This window comes from Oncorhynchus keta, chromosome 10 (genome assembly GCF_023373465.1).
Source record: "Oncorhynchus keta strain PuntledgeMale-10-30-2019 chromosome 10, Oket_V2, whole genome shotgun sequence".
Taxonomy (NCBI): domain Eukaryota; kingdom Metazoa; phylum Chordata; class Actinopteri; order Salmoniformes; family Salmonidae; genus Oncorhynchus; species Oncorhynchus keta.
In genome coordinates, this window is record NC_068430.1 from 73,762,775 (window position 1) to 73,772,770 (window position 9,996).

General features: G+C 49.4%; 1 protein-coding gene and 2 long non-coding RNA genes across 14 annotated transcripts in view; all 3 read left to right on the forward strand.

Annotated features, from left to right (window-relative positions):
• The window catches only part of LOC127932342 (nuclear factor 1 X-type), a 164,895-nt gene that overhangs the window by 83,017 nt on the left and 71,882 nt on the right, over positions 1-9,996 (forward strand).
• Positions 3,960-5,536, forward strand: LOC127932348 (uncharacterized). 2 transcript variants are annotated; one of them, XR_008144928.1, is made up of 3 exons: positions 3,960-5,046; positions 5,107-5,196; positions 5,227-5,536. It is a non-coding gene; the product is annotated as an uncharacterized LOC127932348 (long non-coding RNA). The 2 variants fall into 2 exon arrangements; XR_008144927.1 differs by having other exon boundaries at positions 3,960-4,172; positions 4,328-5,196.
• Positions 6,161-8,895, forward strand: LOC127932347 (uncharacterized). Of its 11 annotated transcripts, XR_008144918.1 has the most exons (5): positions 6,161-7,789; positions 7,866-8,021; positions 8,136-8,325; positions 8,402-8,473; positions 8,512-8,895. It is a non-coding gene; the product is annotated as an uncharacterized LOC127932347 (long non-coding RNA). The 11 variants fall into 11 exon arrangements; XR_008144923.1 differs by having other exon boundaries at positions 7,866-8,059; positions 8,174-8,473; XR_008144926.1 differs by lacking the exon at positions 8,402-8,473 and having other exon boundaries at positions 7,866-8,059; positions 8,212-8,321; positions 8,550-8,895.

The window sequence follows — 9,996 nt, forward strand, 5'->3', positions numbered from 1 at the left end:
CAGTGGTGGCACTACACTCTACAGCTCAGTAGCATTTCAATTCAAGACTTAGCCCACTAAGAATAATGTGTGGTATGGGAGGGTTTTCTCTGGTTGCTAGGAGGGGGTGGTATGGGAGGGTTTTCTCTGGTCACTAGGAGGGGGTGGTATGGGAGGGTTTTCTCTGGTCGCCTGGGAGGGTGGTATGGGAGGGTTTTCTCTGGTCACCTGGGAGGGTGGTATGGGAGGGTTTTCTCTGGTTGCTAGGAGGGGTGGTATGGGAGGGTTTTCTCTGGTCACTAGGAGGGGGTGGTATGGGAGGGTTTTCTCTGGTCGCCTGGGAGGGTGGTATGGGAGGGTTTTCTCTGGTCGCCTGGGAGGGTGGTATGGGAGGGTTTTCTCTGGTCGCCTGGGAGGGTGGTATGGGAGGGTTTTCTCTGGTCGCCTGGGAGGGTGGTATGGGAGGGTTTTCTCTGGTCGCCTGGGAGGGTGATATGGGAGGGTTTTCTCTGGTCGCCCGGGAGGGTGGTATGGGAGGGTTTTCTCTGGTCGCCTGGAAGGGTGGTATGGGAGGGTTGTCTCTGGTCGCCTGGGGGGGTGGTATGGGAGGGTTTTCTCTGTTCACCAGGGAGGGTGGTATGGGAGGGTTTTCTCTGGTCACCAGGGAGGGTGTTATGGGAGGGTTTTCTCTGGTCGCCTGGGAGGGTGGTATGGGAGGGTTTTCTCTGGTCGCCTGGGAGGGTTTTCTCTGGTCACCTGGGAGGGTGGTATGGGAGGGTTTTCTCTGGTCACCTGGGAGGGTGGTATGGGAGGGTTTTCTCTGGTCGCCTGGGAGGGTGGTATGGGAGGGTTTTCTCTGGTCACCTGGGAGGGTGGTATGGGAGGGTTTTCTCTGTTCACCAGGGAGGGTGGTATGGGAGGGTTTTCTCTGGTCACCAGGGAGGGTGGTATGGGAGGGTTTTCTCTGGTCGCCTGGGAGGGTGGTATGGGAGGGTTTTCTCTGGTCACCTGGGAGGGTGGTATGGGAGGGTTTTCTCTGTTCACCAGGGAGGGTGGTATGGGAGGGTTTTCTCTGGTCACCAGGGAGGGTGGTATGGGAGGGTTTTCTCTGGTCGCCTGGGAGGGTGGTATGGGAGGGTTTTCTCTGGTCACCTGGGAGGGTGGTATGGGAGGGTTTTCTCTGTTCACCAGGGAGGGTGGTATGGGAGGGTTTTCTCTGGTCACCAGGGAGGGTGGTATGGGAGGGTTTTCTCTGGTCGCCTGGGAGGGTGGTAGGGGAGGGTTTTCTCTGGTCGCCTGGGAGGGTGGTATGGGAGGGTTTTCTCTGGTCGCCTGGGAGGGTTTTATCTGGTCACCTGGGAGGGTGGTATGGGAGGGTTTTCTCTGGTCGCCTGGGAGGGTGGTATAGGAGGGTTTTCTCTGGTCACCTGGGAGGGTGGTATGGGAGGGTTTTCTCTGGTCGCCTGGGAGGGTGGTATGGGAGGGTTTTCTCTGGTCACCTGGGAGGGTGGTATGGGAGGGTTTTCTCTGGTCACCTGGGAGGGTGGTATGGGAGGGTTTTCTCTGGTCGCCTGGGAGGGTGGTATGGGAGGGTTTTCTCTGGTCGCCTGGGAGGGTTTTATCTGGTCGCCTGGGAGGGTGGTATGGGAGGGTTTTCTCTGGTCACCAGGGAGGGTGGTATAGGAGGGTTTTCTCTGGTCACCTGGGAGGGTTCTTTTATTTACATTGTTTTCTTCTACTTCTTCTTCTTCTTAATATGAAATGATATGATGGAGGTGTTGTACCTGTGACTGCCCCCAACGAAGGCACACACACACACACACACACACACACACACACACACACACACACACACACACACACACACACACACACACACACACACACACACACACACACACACACACACATACTCTCTATCCTCGGCTAACTCCCTAACTCACGCCCCATCAAGACCATATTAGCATGAATGTGTCCCAACTGCCACCCTATTCCCTATATAGTGCACTACTTTTGATGGGGCTCTGATCAAATGGCCCTATGGGTTCTGGTCAAAAGTCGTGCACTACATAGGGAATAGGGTGCCAGTTGAGAGGCAGACTAATGGACTGATGACAGTATCAGCCCTGGTTCAGTCCCAAAGTGGCTTAGCCTGGCCGGGGTCAGAGGTCAGAGGCTCAGCGGGGGAGGGTCAACGGCCAAAGCATCATCCAACCCATCCAACTCATTGAACCCAACCCTCATGCCACACTAGAGGCATGTTGGTGGCAATGGCCAAGTATGGGTATACATACACACACAGTATACAGTCTACATACGCACACAGTATACACACACACACTCAGCTGTGACAGTAAACACACTTTAAATCCAATGGGGATTACAAATCCACTTAGGTCGAGTCAAGAGTTGAGCGTGTCAGCTGCAGGTCGGCGCTACGCAGCACCCAAACTGATGCACTTCTGCACCGCACTGTTTCATGTGTATGTGAGAGAGAGTGGGTATGTGTGTGTGTGTGTGTGTGAGAGAGAGTGGGTATGTGTGTGTGTGTGTGTGTGTGTGTGTGTGTGTGTGTGTGTGTGTGTGTGTGTGTGTGTGTGTGTGTGTGTGTGTGTGTGTGTGTGTGTGTGTGTGTGTGTGTGTGTGTGTGTGTGTGTGTGTGTGTGTGTGTGTGTGTGTGTGTGTGTGTGTGTGTGTGCTGTATGAGAGAGAGAGAGTGTGTGTGTGAGAGCATGAGTGGGTATGTGTGTGTGTGTGTGTGTGTGTGTGTGTGTGTGTGTGTGTGTGTGTGTGTGTGTGTGTGTGTGTGTGTGTGTGTGTGTGTGTGTGTGTGTGTGTGTGTGTGTGTGTGTGTGTGTGTGTGTGAGAGAGAGAGAGAGAAAGTGTGTGTGTGTGTGTGTGTGTGAGCAGTGTGTGTGTGTGTGTGTGTGTGTGTGTGTGTGTGTGTGTGTGTGTGTGTGTGTGTGTGTGTGTGTGTGTGTGTGTGTGTGTGTGTGTGAGAGAGAGAGTGTGTGTACTGTATGAGAGTGTGGGTGTGTGTGTGTGAGCAAGAGTGAGCATGTATGCGTATGTGTGTATTACTGTTACGGCCAGTCCGACATAGACAGTGTTATGTCAACCTCCTCTGTCTCCCCTTTCATTCCTCAAGATGTTCAGACTGACATGTCCTGTGAGACTCCACTTTTCTGTTCTCAACTTGAACTGTTTTGCAATTCTGATGGGAAAAGACAGACAGGGGGCGGATGAGGGTAAAATAGAGAATTATAGTGTAGGAAAACAACGAGAGAAAGAAAACAAGGAGAAGAGAGGGAGAAAGAAAGACAAACAAAGAGACAGAGAACAAGGAGAAGAGAGAGAGAAAGAAAGACAAACAGAGAGACAGAGAACAAGGAGAAGAGAGAGAGAAAGAAAGACAGAGACAGAGAACAAGGAGAAGAGAGAGAGAAAGAAAGACAGAGAGACAGAGAACAAGGAGAAGAGAGAGAGAAAGAAAGACAAACAGAGAGACAGAGAACAAGGAGAAGAGAGAGAGAAAGACAAACAGAGAGACAGAGAACAAGGAGAAGACAGACAGAGAGACAGAGAAACAGAGAGACAGTCAGAGTTTGTGGTGAATGATTCTTCATCTTTTGAGTCCTGAATAATGACATCATATGATGTTGACTTTAATCACATCTGTTTGTGTGATTTCTTCTCCCTCTCAATTCCCACCGGACCTCCCCAGTTCTTGGAATGGATTGGGTCCCGGCCTGCCAAAAATAATCGCTTGTTTGCTGCTATTTACTTAAATCTGTCAAGGAGTCACTGTTGGAGAACTCATGCTGTTAGTTATGATTCTGCTGTGTGTGTGTGTGTGTGTGTGTGTGTGTGTGTGTGTGTGTGTGTGTGTGTGTGTGTGTGTGTGTGTGTGTGTGTGTGTGTGTGTGTGTGTGTGTGTGTGTGTGTGTGTGTGTGTGTGTGGGGGGGGGGGGTGCCTGGATACAAACTCACACACAACTGGGAGAATGGTATAGAACATTACGCACGCACGCACACACACACACTAGACACATACAGTGTGAGTACAAAACCTGGCACACGGAGAAGGTTCATCTTCACGTCTCTGTGTGGGACCAGAGAGGAACCTGATTGAGAAAAAACACAGACTGAGAGAAGTGGTGGAGTGGTGGAAAAGTGTCAGACTGTCAGGGGAGGTTTAATGTTAGACTGGAGTGTCAGGGTTAGTGTTAGACTGGAGTGTCAGGGTTAATGTTAGACTGGAGTGTCAGGGTTAATGTTAGACTGCAGTGTCAGGGTTAATGTTAGACTGGAGTGTCAGGGTTAATGTTAGACTGGAGTGTCAGGGGAGGTTTAATGTTAGACTGGAGTGTCAGGGTTAGTGTTAGACTGGAGTGTCAGGGTTAATGTTAGACTGGAGTGTCAGGGTTAATGTTAGACTGGAGTGTCAGGGTTAATGTTAGACTGGAGTGTCAGGGTTAATGTTATACTGGAGTGTCAGGGTTAATGTTAGACTGGAGTGTCAGGGTTAATGTTAGACTGGAGTGTCAGGGTTAATGTTAGACTGCAGTGTCAGGGTTAGTGTTAGACTGGAGTGTCAGGGGAGGTTTAATGTTAGACTGGAGTGTCAGGGTTAATGTTAGACTGCAGTGTCAGGGTTAGTGTTAGACTGGAGTGTCAGGGGAGGTTTAATGTTAGACTGGAGTGTCAGAGGAGGGTTATTGTTAGGCTGGAGTGTCAGGGTTAGTGTTAGACTGGAGTGTCAGAGGGGGGTTATTGTTAGACTGGAGTGTCAGGGTTAATGTTAGACTGGAGTGTCAGGGTTCATGTTAGACTGGAGTGTCAGAGGAGGGTTATTGTTAGGCTGGAGGGTCAGGGTTAGCGTTAGACTGGAGTGTCAGACTGAGAGAAGTGGTGGAGTGGTGAAAAAGTGTCAGACTGTCAGGGGAGGTTTAATGTTATACTGGAGTGTCAGCGGAGGTTTAATGTTAGTCTGGAGTGTCAGGGGAGGTTTAATGTTATACTGGAGTGTCAGGGGAGGTTTAATGTTAGTCTGGAGTGTCAGGGGAGGTTTAATGTTATACTGGAGTGTCAGGGGAGGTTTAATGTTAGACTGGAGTGTCAGGGGAGGTTTAATGTTATACTGGAGTGTCAGGGGAGGTTTAATGTTAGTCTGGAGTGTCAGGGGAGGTTTAATGTTAGACTGCAGTGTCAGGGGAGGTTTAATGTTAGTCTGGAGTGTCAGGGGAGGTTTAATGTTAGACTGCAGTGTCAGGGGAGGTTTAATGTTAGACTGGAGTGTCAGCGTTTAGTGTCAGGGTTAGTGTTAGACTGGAGTATCAGGGGAGTGTTAGACTGGAGTGTCAGGAGAGTGTTAGACTGAAGTGTCAGGGGAAGGGTTAGTGTTAGACTGGAGTGTCAGGGGAGGGTTAGTGTTAGACTGGAGTGTCAGGGGAGGGTTAGTGTTAGACTGGAATGTCAGGGGAGGGTTAGTGTTAGACTGGAGTGTCAGGGGAGGGTTTATGTTAGACTGGAGTGTCAGGGGAGGGTTAGTGTTAGACTGGAGTGTCAGGGGAGGGTTAGTGTTAGACTGGAATGTCAGGGGAGGGTTAGTGTTAGACTGAAGTGTCAGGGGAGGGTTAGTGTTAGACTGGAATGTCAGGGGAGGGTTAGTGTTAGACTGGAGTGTCAGGGGAGGGTTAATGTTAGACTGGAGTGTCAGGGGAGGATTAGTGTTAGACTGGAGTGTCAGGAGCGGGTTAGTGTTAGACTGGAGTGTCAGGAGAGTGTTAGACTGGAGTGTCAGGGGAGGGTTATTGTTAGACTGGGGGTGTCAGATGAGGGATGTACTTTTTCCCGCTTCATGAAAGGGGGAGGTCGAGGGAAATAGAGAGAGAGAGAGAGCGGTCAAGAGCATACAAGGTGAAGGCATACCAGATAGCTGTCTGCTCCTCCCTTCCTTCTTTCTCCCTTTCCCCTTCTCCTTCTCCTCATCCCTCCCTTTTCCCCTCTCCTTCTCCTCATCCCTCCCTTTCTCCCCTCCTTCTCCTCCTCATCCCTCCCTTTCCCCCTCTCCTTCTCCTCATCCCTCCCTTTCCCCCTCTCCTTCTCCTCATCCCTCCCTTTCCCCCTCTCCTTCTCCTCATCCCTCCCTTTCCCCTCCCTTTCCCCCTTCCTCCCTCATCCCTCCCTTTCCCCCTCTCCTTCTCCTCATCCCTCCCTTTACCCCTCTCCTACTCCACCACCAGCAAAACCAAAATCCCAGATTGGAGTCTGGAAAACTCAAACATTCCCAGCTGGAGTGAGTCTATACCAGGGGTCATCAACTAAATTCAGCCGAGGGATGATTTCTTTCTTGAGTGGATGGTCAGGGGGCCGGAACTTAATTACAAATCATTTGTAGACTACAAATTGACCTCGAGAAGCCCAAACAGATGTGATATTAGACTAAAACGTAATAATTTCAAACCTTGCTTACATTTATATATGATCACATACACTGAGTATACAAAACATTAAGGACACCTGCTCTTTCCATGACACAGACTGACCAGGTGAATCCAAGTGAAAGCTATGATCCCTTATTGATTTTAAATCCACTTCAATCAGTGTAGATGAAATGGAGGAGACAGGTTAAAAAATGATTTTTAAGTCTTGAGACAATTGAGACATGGATTGTGTATGTGTGTCTTTCAGAGGCTTAATGGGCAAGCCAAAACATGGAAGTGCCTTTGAACGGGGTTTGGTAGTAGGTGCCAGGCGCACTGGTTTGTGTCAAGAACTGCAACGTTGCTGGGTATTTCACACTCCCAAAGGACATCCAGCCAACTTGACACAACTGTGGGAAGCATTGGAGTCAACATGGACCAGCATCCCTGTGGAACGCTTTCAACACCATGTAGGGTCCATGCCCTGACGAATAAGGCTTTTCTGAGGGCAAAAGGGCAAATCAATATTAGGAAGGTGTTCTTAATGTTTGGTATACCCAGTGTTTATCTCTCTATTATGCGTGGGAATACTTTGGAACAGATTTTAAAAATTAAAATCACTTGGAGCTGATTTGCTGGTGTTTTTACAGTCTTTTATGTCCAACAACAACAAAAAGTTAGCCGCCAGTTGGGGAACCCTGGTGTGCGCACACACACACGCACACACACACACACACACACACACACACACACACACACACACACACACACACACACACACACACACACACACACACACACACACACACACACACACACACACACACACACACACACACACACACACACACACACAGAGAGAGAGAGAGCTGGCAGGGCAGACACATTTGATTAGAAAAAGTGAAGAAAAAAAGATGGGAATAAATCTTCCTGGGAGACGGCTAAATAGTAAACACGTCAAAACGATCTATCTTCCCACAGTCTGACACTTTGGATAAGAGTTTATTAAAGATGTATTCTCTATTAAAGGTGCAGCTCTCTCTAATGAAGACATTATTGGACAGAATAACAGTCTTGGACTTCACACCTCTTTTTTTGTCCCTGGATTCGTGTTGGCCCGTGTCGACTCATTTCCACTGAAATAACAATCTGTAACAGTTTAACATTACAATTAGCTAATGAAATTGCGCCTGCCCCAGTGCCAGATGGGTGGTGTTTGCAGTTTTGGGACTATTCCATTGGTTCCATTGTGTCAGAAAGGCTCCCAATAGGTAGGTAGCTAACATTCAGTCAGCTAGTCTCCCAGTAGGTAGGTAGCTAACATTCAGTCAGCTAGTCTCCCAGTAGGTAGGTAGCTAACATTCAGTCAGCTAGTCTCCCCGTAGGTAGGTAGCTAACATTCAGTCAGCTAGTCTCCCTGTAGGTAGGTAGCTAACATTCAGTCAGCTAGTCTCCCTGTAGGTAGGTAGCTAACATTCAGTCAGCTAGTCTCCCCGTAGGTAGGTAGCTAACATTCAGTCAGCTAGTCTCCCAGTAGGTAGGTAGCTAACATTCAGTCAGCTAGTCTCCCCGTTGGTAGGTAGCTAACATTCAGTCAGCTAGTCTCCCTGTAGGTAGGTAGCTAACATTCAGTCAGCTCGTCTCCCCGTAGGTAGGTAGCTAACATTCAGTCAGCTAGTCTCCCTGTAGGTAGGTAGCTAACATTCAGTCAGCGAGTCTCCCCGTTGGTAGGTAGCTAACATTCAGTCAGCTAGTCTCCCCGTTGGTAGGTAGCTAACATTCAGTCAGCTAGTCTCCCCGTTGGTAGGTAGCTAACATTCAGTCAGCTAGTCTCCCAGTAGGTAGGTAGCTAACATTCAGTCAGCTAGTCTCCCAGTAGGTAGGTAGCTAACATTCAGTCAGCTAGTCTCCCAGTAGGTAAGTAGCTAACATTCAGTCAGCTAGTCTCCCAGTAGGTAGGTAGCTAACAGTCAGTCAGCTAGTCTCCCCGTAGGTAGGTAGCTAACATTCAGTCAGCTAGTCTCCCAGTAGGTAGGTAGCTAACATTCAGTCAGCTAGTCTCCCAGTAGGTAGGTAGCTAACATTCAGTCAGCTCGTCTCCCCGTAGGTAAGTAGCTAACATTCAGTCAGCTAGTCTCCCAGTAGGTAGGTAGCTAACATTCAGTCAGCTAGTCTCCCCGTAGGTAGGTAGGTAACATTCTGTCAGCTAGTCTCCTCCACTCATGCCGCCACAGCTCAGCAGAGGGGATAAGGAGCAGTGGTGTCTGCCATCAAAGGACCTGTCACCACCACAGCTAATGGAGCAGCACACACTCTCTCTCTCACAGCTGTGTCATACCACATTCATAGGGGTATTTTGAGTTAGGGGGAAAACACACAGAGAGAGAGTGGAGGAGGTGGAGGAAAAAGGAGGGGGAGAAAGTGGGAATGAGGTAGAAAGGGAGAGAGAATCTGAGAGGGAGCGAGAGTATGTAGGGGGGATGGATAGAGTGTTAGGGAGGAGAAAGAGAGATAGGGGAGGAGAGATTATGTTAGGGGGAGAAAGAGAGGGGGGGAAGAGAAAGTGTTAGGGAGGAGAACGTGAGAGAGGGGGAAGAAAGAGTTAGGGAGGAGAAAGAGAGACAGGTGGAAGAGAGTGTTAGGGGGAGAAAAGGAGAGGGGGGGAAGAGAGTGTTATGGAGGAGAAAGAGAGAGAGGTGGAAGAGAGTGTTGGGGAGGAGAAAGAGGGGGGAAGAGGGAGGAGAAAGAGAGACAGGTGGAAGAGTGTGTTAAGGGGGAGAAAAAGAGAGGGGGGAAGAGAGTGTATGTTAGGGGGAAGAGAGAGAGAGGGGGGAAGAGTGAGATTGTTAGGGGGAAGAGAGATGGGGGGGGAAGAGAGTGTATGTTTGGGGGAAGAGAGAGAGAGGGGGAAGAGTGAGATTGTTAGGTAATGTACATGTGGGTTGTTTGGTATTACAGGATGAAGAGGAGAGGGACACTTATCTAACTTAAAACCTGTCATCACTCTCTCTTACACTCACAGTGGGTCTGCATACACACCATACAGTACCACATACAATGCCCCAACACACACACACACACACACACACACACACACACACACACACACACACACACACACACACACACACACACACACACACACACACACACACACACACACACACACACACACACACACACACACACACACACACCTACAGAGCCGCACACCAAGCTCAAAGACGTTCCCACATAGGCACACACAAATACACACATAGTGGGTCGGGTCAACAGGGTACGGTTCCTGTTGCCTCCCTGATCAAACAATGGCATCTCTATTACAGTCCCGACAACCCAGACTGAGCCAGAGGGGAGAGAGGGATGGGTGAGAGGGGAGGACAGAGGGATGGAGAGAGGTAGGGGAGGTGGAGAAAGAGAGAGGGGAGTACAGAGGGATAGAGAGATGGAGAGAGGGGGCAGAGAAAGAGAGAGATCTCCCCTTTCACAGACGGGCTTCATCACAAAATACGGAATATTTTCCATAGAAATTGTACACAGACACACACATCAAATGACTGTCATCCACACCGTGACTCGGTACTGTATTTGA